Below are 13461 nucleotides of genomic sequence, written 5' to 3'. Positions count from 1 at the left end.
ATTTGTACACCACTGCTTGCCTAGAGCATGTGTTGGGGATCATCCATAGATGCAAGGAAAATACAGCGGATGATATCAAGTACTTTGACGACATGATACTATGGTACATTCGGTTCAGACAGACGATCCTTGCGCTTATCTCACGTCTGTTTGAAACTGTAAAGAAGAATGTTCCCGCTACTGGCCCAAGCAAGAAGAAGAAGTAGTCTCGCTCCAATTTGACGCAAAGGGGGAGATTGTTGGGTAGCGTTTTGTTATGTATTGCGTCTATTGGGCTCACTTATTAGTCCAAGTTTTTTAACTCCGGTTTGGGCCTGTACAACCATGAACCTTATAGGGTTTAATATAAATATATATATGCTGGCATGCATATTAGAAAAACAATAGAAAAGATCATTACGATAGTTCAGAGCATTATTTCTTTATCGTTCTTGTAACCCTAAATCCTCTATAGTGGAAGTACTTAATCGAGCTCTGCTGAGGATTGTTGATCTAATCATTCGACACACTTTGATCCATACTTGTGTTATTTGCAGTTTTCTTATTTCTTATTTTACCTGTTATAAAGATCTAAATGATCTTCAAGTTAGTTTTTAACTTAACAATTTCAGCAGGAGCCAGCCGATAGGGTGATTTAGCGAGAGGAGTTGCTCCTGGAACGAGGTCGATTCGAAACTCAACCTGTCTCTCTGGGGGTACTCCCGGAAGATCTTCAGCAAGCACGTCTGGAAACTCACACGCTACCGGAATATCTTGAATGTTAGTCTCTTCCTTGGTTTTATCCACTATGTGAGCCAGAAATGCCGAATCCTTCTTTTGTAGGTGCTTTTGTGCCTTGATGCACGAGATGAGGCGAAGGTTCAAGCTAGGTTTGTCTCCGTAAATTACTAGGGTTTCGTGATTTGGGAGACGAAGACGAACGACCTTCTCGTGGCACATAATTTCAGCATGGTGGGGGCTTAGCCAGTCCATGCCGATGATCACATCGAAACTCCTAATTGATACTGGCATTAGGTCTATTCGAAAAACGTGTTGATTAAGGGTTAGGGTACATCCGATGTAGATTTCCCCAGTGGATTCGGTTTTCCCATTGGCCATTTCCACCGTAAAGGTTTCATTTAGCTTTTGGGGCTGTTGTTTTAATAAATGTTTAAACTTATTGCTTACGAAACTTTTCCCCGCTCCGGTGTCAAATAAGATGCATGCATAAGTGTGGTTTAGGGGAAACGTACCGGTAACAACGACGGGGTCCTGAATTGCATCCCCCTGACCCATGGTCAGCATCCTTCCTGTTCCTCCGTTACCTGAATTGTTGTTGTTAGGGCAGTCTCGGCGGAAATGCCCAGTCCTTCCACACCCATAGCAGGTGTGGCTAGGTCCTGCATTGCTACTGCCGGTGATGAAGTTGTTGTTGCAATGGTTGTTGTTGTTGTTTCCCTGATTTTGGTTCTGGGGAGGGTAAGTCCTGCAGTACCTTGCAGTGTGTCCCCTTCGATTGCAACTGGTGCACTGAAACTCCTTGCATTCTCCATTGTGATGGAGACCGCACTTATTGCATTTGGGAAGATTACCGGAATAAGGTCTGGGAGCATTTGATGCAGCTGAGGTTGGTGCATGTGGTGTGGCTGAGACCGGTGTGGTGACGGCGTTAACCGCCACTGTCTGCTGCTTTTTAGAGGTCTCGAGGCCCTGATGCCCCTTCCTCCTGTTGTTCTTCCCTTTCTTGCCATCACCTTCCTTCTTTCTCTCAGCCTCCACTGGCTTCTCGCCCTTCTTGTTGTTATGGTCATACAGCTTCTTTGCCAATCTTTTTGCACTGTCAAATGTTTCAGGGTTTGCAGCTATCACATTTCCTTGAATTGGTGATGTTAGTCCCCAGATGAATCGTTCAATCTTCTTTCCTTCCGAGGTGATCATACACGGGCACAACAGAGATAGTTCACTAAATCTCGATATGTAGGCATTGATATTTGCATTCTGCACAGTGAGGTTCCATAGCTCTTGCTCCATCTTCTGTATCTCGCCTCATGGGCAGTATTTAGTCATTAACATTTCTTTCATCTCCGCCCATGGCATAGAGTTGGCTACAGGGAGTGTCATGGCTTCCACATGTCCTTTCCACCAGGTGAGCGATTGATCGACAAAAGTGCAGGCCGCGAACTTCACTTTCATCTGCTCAGGAAAATCGCATATCTCGAATACCAACTCCACCTTCTCGATCCATCGCTTCAGGGTGATGACTCCTCCAGTGCTGTTAAAAGTTCGTGGTTTGGCGTTTGTGAAGTCCTTGTAGGTACATGTTTTGGTGGGTCCTTGATTCATTCCGTTGTTCGAACTCCCGGCTCCTTGTCCATTGACTCCTCCGTTGTTCGCTTGATGAATTTGTGCCATTGCTGCAGTGACCGCAGCAGATACAACTGTCTGGAACGCGGCTGAGTCAACTTTGGGTGGAGTTGGTCCTGGGTTTCCTCGAGTAGGTCGGAGGGGCATCTTTCTGTCACGAAACAGAAAGATGTTGAGTGTACGTGGTTTCCGTGAGGTTATGGTCCTACTGACTAGGTGTATGGCACGAACTTAAGTACTTCTATCATTTAGCATACAATCATAGATTCGCAACACATAGCAAAACACATAAAAGTTCACTAATACTATCCTATGCCTCTTCGACTATTGCAGACTAAACAGACATTCTCTTTTTGGTGATAAAGGGGTTTGTTTTTAGGTTCCCTAGCTCGCGATCTCATCAGAACATGTGTTAGTTATACCTTGGAGGGAATGTAGTTGATCAGGCTACATCCACCCCTTGATACTACTAAGAACAGTCCGGAATTAACCGGGATACTAGTATTATCATGTTTGGTTCGGCGTTATGTTCCTATTCCTAATGCAAGCAAGGGTGTTTTATTTACTTGTTTTCTTCAGAGTTATGTTAGTCCCTCTTTTTGGTTTATAGTTGCATATCAATGTGTGGCTAGATATGCTAGTTCACTATAAACAAAGCTCTGATACCAACCTGTCACACCCCCGAACTAGACGGCGGAAACGTCCGAGGGCTGTCATGACTTAATTGAATACCATAACATTGAATATATATGAAACATAACATCATTCATCACCATGCATTAATATAGTACAACTGATAAAGTTTACACTGAGTACATTGTTTTAGCATTACATTCCCAAAAATAAATTGTTCGGTTCATAGATAAACAAACTGCAAGCCATTACTGAGTATATTTTCCTTCAGTTTACTTGTTACCTGAGAATACAAGTATTTTGAAAAACGTCAACATATGAAATGTTGGTGAGTTCATAAGCGGTATTTGAAAAGCAACGTTTTGTATCGTTCTAAAAACCACCAGAAAATCCGATATTTTCTGAAAAGAGTTTATGAAAAAGTTTGTGAAGATCCATAAGTATGCTTGTTTGTTTCCATAGTTGTAAAAAGTGTTCATTAAGCTTGTGTACATTTCGAAACCGTATGTATTGAAAAACCGTAGGAAAACCCGATGTTTTCCTAACACTTTGAATTCCATGTAGTTGTTGTACCATCGCGGCATGTGAAGTCATTGATTCCAGGCGACGTCGGATTATTGTGCATGGTGAATTATTATAAACACACGTTACACAAACGATCAGTTTACAATTATACCAACGATCCCATAGGCGTCGTCCGTATTATTCACGTAATCCAACCGCCCTGACTTCCTGTAGTCCCACATCCGAAGAGAAAGAGGGCACGAAGACCTCGATAACTCCATTCGTCGGTTGGGGATAAAATGAATGTGAAGGGCCCTTGGCCTTATTCGCATTTGAATAACCGACTTTACTAGCAGTACCAAAGGACCCTTGGGGACCAATAGTATAAAAGCCATTGAAAGTCCTTTTACGCTGTGTTGGATCATGTAAGACCCAACAACTCGTAAGGTTGGAGTCTTCGGGCCTAAAGATCAGGTCATTGGGCTAGCTAGGCCCAACAAACAAGATTTTACACTTTGGGCCCCAAAGATGGTGCGTCGACGTCTGTGCACTCTCACGTGTGTATTACATTCCCAAATTTTCCGTGTACGAATAGAGTTGTCGTCGTGTTAGTAGTTTCGAGTTTGTTATTGATTCGAAACCGAATCAATTCGTTTGATAACGATTTTTGGTATTGTTGTGTATTGTAATTCGTCGGTAGTCACAGTGCCAATATTTGATCACAACGGGTGTATTGAATTAGCATTGAAATTTTTCTGATTTTAGCCCCTCTTTAATTTGTAAATTTACTTTTTCAACCCATTGAATAAATAAGTTTCCGGTATAGTCCTTAAACTATTTTTCTTGGCATTTTAACACCAAAACTTATTGAAATTAATATTGTTCTGCCCATTTTTAATTGAAAACAGTGTTAGTCCTTGAAAATACAGTTTTCTCGGTTGTAACCCCTCTTTTTTGCAATTTTTACATTTTTAGCCCAAATTGGAAAAATTTTGCAACTTTGGTCCTTTTTAATTTTGAAAAGCATTTTAAACCTTAGAAAAGGACTTGGAACACTAGTAGTCCACTGTTTTACAGAAAAACACAGTTTTAGCCCTTCAAAACAGAAAATTTCGCATATTGGGCCCTATTGGGCCAAAAATGTCATTTTTAGCCCATTAAGCTTGAAATTTATATTTTTAATCTTCCAAAAGAATGTATTTCCAGAAAACACTTTATTGAAACTGTTTTGACTCATCTCACCCATCAGAATTCGTAATATGTCATTTTGGGCCCTTTAACTTTATTTTTTTAACATTTTGTGTCCAAAAATTGAGTTTTTAGCCCAAAGAAGATGTTATTAAGCAACTCAGCAATTTTTCTTAGAATACTTTGTATGTAATAATATAGTTTATGCTAGTATCATTTAACATACAATACCTCTCGATTTTTAGGAGTTTATGGCTAAATAAACATCATAAACACACAAAAACACACATATAAGCATAGAAATCATACAAGGCATACAAAATACATATAGATCTACACTTTCACTTGTATTCCCCCCCCCATAAAACTATTAAAACAGAAAAATTAGGAGTATGAAGCTCACCTTAGGGTGTGGTTTCGGTTTTTGAAGAAAAGATGTAAAAAAGTTTGTTGATTTTTGGCCCTAGTACCCCTTGATGAAGATCTCGTCCTTGAGGTGTTTCTAAGACACAAGTTCATGATTTCTCATGAGTTAAGAAGAGGATTTTGAATACAAGAAGAAGTCTAAAGCATGAATCCAAGCATTAACTTACCTAGATAATGATTTTAGTGAAGGATTCTCCTTGTGAAGCTCTTGAATCTTCGAAATTTAGTGAAGAGAGTGGAGGTGTTTTTGGAGAGTGTTGATAAGTGAAAGTGATGAAAATGTGTGTGTGTGTGTGTGTGTGTGTGAGTTGCTCACGGCCGAACAAGAAGAGAGAGAGAGAGAAATAGACATGAAGTGATACATGCATGGAAATATGAGACATGTTGCATGGAGAACCAAGAGATAAAAATGAGGTGGCATGGTAATAGTCAATTTCTCCTCTTGGGCTTGTCTTGGGCCGAAATTTTGGGAAGAAAAGAGAGTATTGGGCTTTAATGCCCCTAAGCCCAATATTTAGAGTTAGGTTTGATAAGTTTGACATAAGAAAAATATAATATGATTTTAACACTTTGTTGGGCTAGTTTAGGTTAATCATGGTTCAAAACTTTTAATTTATTTTATTCTAGGCCCAATATGGCCCAAAATGTTGAAATAAATGAATGTGGGTCCAATTAGAGCCCATTAAAGGTTCTAATCCCATGATAGTCAAATTGGAGGCTTATTGGCCCTTTTGAGTCCAATAAGGAAGTCCTAGTCCAAAATAGACCTAAACAAGAACTTCTAGGGTTTCCAATTGCTTGTTGACTATTTGTAGTACTTGTATGATGTATTTGATTGAAGTTTTTCATGCCATATAATATGCATCACACATGCTCTTAAGTTTTTGGTTCAACATTTTATTTGAGTATAGTGATTACAAGACACAAAATTTCTAGTTGTGACACGTATGGATCTTTGGATTTGAACTTGACGTACTGTATGAGTGGTACTTCGGGGATTTCTTTGGAAATGAAAAGAACTATGAGGTACTCCATGCTTGAGTACTTCGGTGTTCTGATATGAAGGCTTCGTTGGAAAGGCGATTTCGAAGTAAGAGATGTACGTATGAAGCTGGTATGGTGTGGATCAAATTGAATCTACTTGGATGATAATGTCGGAATCATACGGAAACTTAAAGACATTAGATTTGAACATAGGACGTTTACAGACAAAACACAACGGTGCAACCATGAACAGGGTTATAGTACTTTAGATTTACTACAAGACTATTGATGCGAATAACGTATACTACAAAAGACAAGTATACGCAGCACGAGCACCCCTATATAGACAGGATCTCGCAAAAGGTAAGACTCTAGTTGCACTAGTTTTGGATGGGTTATAAGTCTATTACAACGAAATGCCTAAATTACAGTAACGAGGGTCCGGCGTAGTTTCTCCTACAACTGTGATCCTGAGAACCTTCCCATCAGCACCCGAGTTCTTCGCTATCGGGCAATCCTTCTTGAGGTGTCCAATTTCACCGCATTGGTGACATATCTTGACAGCAGCAACATTGGTGGTGGAAGTGAGGTGTTTAGCCAGTGTTATGTGGACATGAGTGCCTTCCTCATTACTCCACCTTGTAAATTGCTTCCTAAAGCGTTCGGCTTTATCACTACTTTTGTGTGTATGGTTGGTCCCGATGATAGGGACTTGAGTGATGGGTTGTGACGGTGCTCCACAGCTACGAGCATGGTGCCCTATTCTTAGGCAATTGCAACATTGCATCTCATGGCAAGCCCCATGATGATGGAAACTACACTTATCACACTTCAGGAGTTTTCCCTCGTATGGCCTACTCGGTACGGGGATGGCAAGGGCTTCCACTTGTTGTTGTTGCATGGAAAGTTTTTGGGATTTATTGCGTTCTTTCTGGGCTTGGCGCTTTCGTTTCTTGTTCTCTGTTTTTCGTATTTTCAAGCCTGTGGCTGTTACTGTTTGATGAATTCCTGGATGGATACCCTGATTGGAAACTTCAACCCCATCATCAACATTGATTGTGCTGATATCGCTACGGTGTGCAAGGACAGTTGTCACGGCAACCATCACGGTAGTTGTAACTGTGGTATGAAAGGTAGCAGCATCCATAGGAAAAGTGGAGGTTTCGTTGTTCGACTGATTGCTTCCGGATGACGACATGATTCTGTAACACAAAAGATAAGGATTTTGTTAGCGATTCTGGCTGACCCTAGATGTACTTCGATTGCACAATCAAAGAGTAAGAGTATGTTTTCGACAGTTTGACCTACATCCCTATGATGCAGTCTTAGTATAGATTGGAAGTATGTTCACGGAGGTTTGACCTACCCTGTCTACTGGTGACCTGAGAATACAAGTTATTTTGAAAGTGAGTATCAACATAAAGCAGGTGAATTCAAAAGTATTTAAGTGTCATTACCCAGAGGGGTACGCTGCGCGTACTCATGCACTTATTTTGGACGCAGAGTCGCCAAGGTACGCTGGGCGTACCTAGAGTTACGTCGGGCGTACCCGGCCCAGGTGCAAAAACCCTAATCCATCTTGTGCACTATTTAAAGGGTGTTAAGGCTCATTTCTCAGCCTCCATATTAGCGAATGAAACCCTAAAAGAGAGCCCCATCGTCCTTAGTGTCTGAGAGTGTTGATTTGAGCTTTTTGGTGCTTTAGTGACTTGGTGAAGAAAAAGGAAGGGAGTTCTTGGAAGCTAAAGCTTGAGGTGCCATTTTGGATCTGAGATCTATAGAGAAAAGGGCTACACTTGGAGGTATAAAGTTCAAGACTTTCCTCTTCTTTTGGTTGTTCATGTATGCACCCTTTTTAGGGCTAAAAACCCCAAAGGTGGAGACTTTATATGTGTAAAGTGCTCCATGGTCCGAGATCTGTCCCTTTTCAGTGGTATTAGTGATTTAGAGCCATAAAGTTTGCATCTTGGATGTTAGTGTGGGGTCATGCATGTGTAATAAGCCTTATAGAGTTAAAGGTTGGATCGTTGTGGGAGTTGGTGACTTGTTCAGCCATGCAAAGGCTAAAAGTCATCAACTTGATGGATTAAGGGGCTTAGATGTGGTCAGATCTAAAATTTGGACGTAGGTCTTAACTGTTTAAGACCTCAAGAGTTAAGGGGCTGCAGCAGGGGAGTACGTTGGGCGTAATCCCTAGTACGCGCTGCGTACTGGAGGCGTTCCCCGATTTTGAGATGCAGCAGGGTACGCTCAGCGTACACATCAGGTACGCGCAGCGTAACCCGGAGAGTTGACTTTTGGTTGAATTTTAGGGTATGGTCTATTGTGGGGCCTTTTGAGTTATAAGAGGGGTAAAATGGTCTTTTACCCTTCTGAGAGTGTCATAAGAGAGCATAGTCTAGCCTTTGAGAGTTATATTAAATAGAGTATTTATTTCATATGATTAGGCGGAGGCTAGGCCAGCGTTTACCGAGTCAGAGATTTACCGAGATACCCGAGGTGAGTCTTCTCACTATACTTTACCTAGTATGGTAACAGAGTTATGTGACAGAGTACTATAGAGTTATATGCCAGTGTGTTTGCATGTTATTTATGTGTTGTGAATTATTGTGATATGTGATATGCATGATTCATAGTTATAGAGTTGGGACTTTCGGGTCCCTAGAGTTAGGGCCAGAGGGCCCACAGAGAGCTGGGGCTGGAGGGCCCCAATGACACACATTGACCGGAGGGTCAACAGAGTGACAACCTCGAGTGACTATTATTTGTTAGAGTGGTATTTTGGGGAACTCACTAAGCTTATGCTTTTAGTGTTCAATGTTATGTGTTTCAGGTACCAGTGATGACCGCGCGAAGGCACCGGCTTGATTCGTACACACACATAGGATTTGATGTATTTTGATATTGGGAGACATTTTGTGAAACAAAAACATGATGTTATGACATTTTATGAATGAATGGTCTTGTTGAAAATGTGTTTACAAATAAGAAAATTTGTTTTAATTTTTACGGTGTTACAATATAGCCATAAAAGTATTATCCTTTTGCATTAGGATAAACACGACATCGCGACTGCCGAAAGGTATTAACCTTGAATACCCGTAGATCTTCATTTTCCTTTGTAACTAACAGCAGGTTGAAGGAATGGTTAGTCACGTAAAGGTACCCTTGGTATAAGTATTAACCGTAGGCATCCGTAGATGTTCATTACCTCTGTTGCTAACAGGTAGGTGCCGAAATGGTTAGTCCTGTATAGTATCCTTTTGTACTAGGATAGGCAGAACTAAACTACACGTATGATATGTAATAGTATCTCATCATATAGTATTTAGGTACAAGTATCCATGTAAGTGTATCTCTTTGTATAGCATTTAGCATAGACTTTTGAATGAACTGACTCTGGTGTAATTCCTTGTAATAGGAATAATGTTTTGTATCTCCTAACTATCCCTATAATAGTTTACTGGAAGGTAATTGATGTCCAAGAAGGTTTATACACCCTTGCTACACAAGAGTGTGGGAAACTAAATGAAGGATGAAAACTATCATATCAATACATATATATATATATATATATATATATATATATATATATATATATATATATATATATAAGAACATAATTGTATATATATAGTTTTTCTCAAGAAGACGAAAAATGGTTTTGTAAGACATTTAAGAGTTTTGAACACTAAATAACAATGACTTGATGTCATTTTAATAAACATTTTAAAAGTAATACATTTGATAACAAAGTATTTTTATGATAGAAAACCATTTCATTCATCACATTTTGAAGTATGTGAAATCAACTGGATGAAAACACAGTTATAAATCACATGTGATTGATTCATTAACATGTTTTTTTCTACTTGTATTCCCCCCCCCCCATTAAAGCATTTAAAATCATTTAAAACATTGATTAAGGGGTATGAACTCACCTGTAGATGGTGGTTTGGAAGAACTGAATAATGTAGGATAGCTAGGTGACAAGTGAAGACTTGTTAACACCCAATGATCCTAGTTAACATATAATCACACATATATTTATCCAATTAGAATTTAAACCACTAATTGACAAAGTTAAGACATACTAAGGCATGTAAAAGACCTTATATAAGTGCTAAATGTCATAAGGATTGCATCTAAGTGCTAAAGGACCTTGCTATTATGTTTGGGGTTCAAGGGTAAACTCCTTTGGAGTTTACGGTTTTCATGACCTTAACCCAATGAGTTTACGGTCGTAAAATCAAGAGTTTACTGTCATAAACTCATCACTCTCTGACCATTAGTTGTTTTGATGTTTTATAGGTCCTTTGAAGCATTTCTACTTGATGGTTAGGCCTTTGGAAGGGATTAGGGCATCATTACACTCCTTTGACGAGTTTACGGCCCGAAGGCCATTTCCTTTTGGGTTTACTACGGTAAACCCATATGGAAACTGGTATTTTCATGCTTTCAAGTCCTATACACAATAAAGAGTGGATCTAGACTAGTTTCACAAGGAAGGAAGGGAGTAAGGCACACTTTTGGCCTTTAAAGAAGGGTTTACGGTTCAAGGAGTTCTAGAACCGTAAACACCTTTGATTTTAGTGTGTCCTTGAGTTTCTTTGATGTATAGAAGTATAACAAGCCTTACAATACACTAGGGTAGGAATACTTACTAGTTGGAAGCTTGAAAGTTACCAAAAGGCCAAGAACACTATTGTGTGTTCTTGGTGTTCTTGGTGAAACTTGAAGATTCACCCTTTTGGAAAGATCTAACGGATAGAAGTGTGTTAAATCACTAGAATAAGTGATATACTAACTCAAAAGGGTTAGAAACACTTAGTAGATGATGATATTGAAGAAAACTTTGGATGATACTTGAGAGAGTTTGAGGTCTGATCTTGTAAAGGTGGAAAAATGCTAAAAATGGCTAAGTGCCACTTTTATACCCCTCCCCTTTAGGGTTTACGGCCGTAAACACCAAGTTTAGGCCATAAAATCTAAACTTTTGATGTGTCGGGACCTTATTGTTGCACAATAAACCCTAGGACATCATCTCTCCTGATATCTACTAAAGTGTTAATCCTAAAATACTCAAACTTATTCCAAAAAGTCTGAAAATTAATAGTAACTGATTTGACTTCTATTGACTTGAAATGTTGTACAAAATAGAAATCTCGGGTTGTCACACCAACCATACCACACAAACCACGACCCATATATCATCTGTGGATCTTAACATGACATTATAATCCACTACCTCCCAATACACAAAACCCACAACCCATATGTCATGCATGTGTTAAAACATGACACTATAAGCCCTTACCACCAATGCATCTGACCTGAGACCCATATGACATCCATGTGTCTTAACATCACACTATAAGCAACTATAAGTTCATTCATATGATGGGGGACCTATATATCATCCATGGTTCTTAAGATAACACTATAAGCCACTACCACCCAATGCATACGACCCGAGACTCATGCCATCCATCGATATTAACATGGCACTATAACCCACTACCATCAAGTGCAAATGACCCGAGACCCATATGTCATCCATGGATCATAACATTACACAATACAAAACTCCCATTCATTTCACACGACCCACAACCCATATGTCATCCATGGGACTTAACATTACACTATAAGCCACTACCACCGAATAGACACGATCTGGGACCCATATATAGTCCATGGTGATGGGATTTGAGCATTCTAACACTCATATGGTGTACATGCAACCCTATTAAGCTTGGATTTATGTTTTCTCTATTATACATGCAAATATTTGATATTCCAAGGTTCCTAACTAGCATAATATGAAGCAACTATACTACAAGAAAGTAGTAGAATGACATAGCTTTTGATGGAGCCTGAATTCTTGAACCTTTAAGAGCCTAGTTCCCCATGTGTTGCACCTCAAATGCTTCACACAACATCAAGAACAGTTGGAATAACTTGAGAATAAGGATAATTGCACCAAACCGGTTTTTCCCTCTTATGTACTATACACTGGTGCTCATTTCATGAACTAGGGACCTATTTAAATCGTGTGGAGGATTAGGGCTACATTCATGTTAACCTTAATACCCATGAACTTTCATTTCCATAGGATCAATGGGTTAAAAACTCCATGGAGTATCCATGCAACCTTAGCCCAACCTAAATGAACTTGGCCCACCATATATATAAGAGTACATATTTAATTAGTTCCTTTTCATCACTAAATTAATTCTTGATCAATACTAATTAAATAATACAATTTCATATTAATATATTAAAACTTATAATATATTAATATAAATCACTAGTATCCTTTTTCTCATTTTGTCTATCTAGTTGTTCCGATGCCATATAACCCAAATGGACCATGCCAAATCGGGTTAAGTACATATCAGTTATGGTTATGGACATAGACACTAATCCAACACATGGGTCTTAATATGACACTATAAGCCACTACCACCCAATTCATGTGAACCAGGACCCACACGCCATGCACATGACATAACATGGCGCTATAAGTCGCTACCACCCAATGCACTCGACCCACGACCCGTATGTCATTCATGGGTCTGAACATGATACTACCACCCAATACACATGACCAACGACCCAAATATCATCCATGGATTTTAACATGCCACCATAAGCCACTAGTACCCAATACATACGAACAACGACCGATATGTCGTCCATGGGTCTTAAGATAACACTAACACACTACGACCTAAAGAGCATGACCCATAAATATATATATAATCCATGGGTCTTAGCATGAGACTACAAATAATTACCACCCAATGCTCACGACCCACGCCCATATGCCATCCATCGGTCTAAACATTTGATTATAATCCACTACTACCTAAAGCACATGACTCGGGACCCATATGTCATCCATGGGTCTTAACATGACAATATAAGCCACTACCACCCAACGCACATGACCTACGACCCATATATCATCCATGGGTCTTAATATAACACCATAATCCACTACCATCCAATGCACACAACCCACGGCCAATATGTCATCTATGTGTTTTACAATGACACTGTAAGCCAATACCACCCAATGCACACAAACCATCACCAATATTTCATGCATGGCTTTAAGATGACAGTATAAGCCACTACCATCCAGTAAATACGACTGACAACCCATATGTCATCTGTGGGAATTAACGTGACATGATAAGTAACTATAAACTAATGAACACAAACCATAAACCATATATCATCCATGGGTGTTAATATGAAAAAATAAGGAACTACTATCCAATACACATAACCTAGGACCTATCTGTCATCCATGGGTCTTACATGACATTATAAGCCACTACCACCCAATACACATGACCCACGACCCATATGTCA

The sequence above is a fragment of the Lactuca sativa genome, chromosome 9, assembly GCF_002870075.4.
Source record: "Lactuca sativa cultivar Salinas chromosome 9, Lsat_Salinas_v11, whole genome shotgun sequence".
Taxonomy (NCBI): Eukaryota; Viridiplantae; Streptophyta; class Magnoliopsida; order Asterales; family Asteraceae; genus Lactuca; species Lactuca sativa.
The sequence above is the reverse complement of the archived record's forward strand: the minus strand, read 5'-3'. Positions refer to the sequence as shown.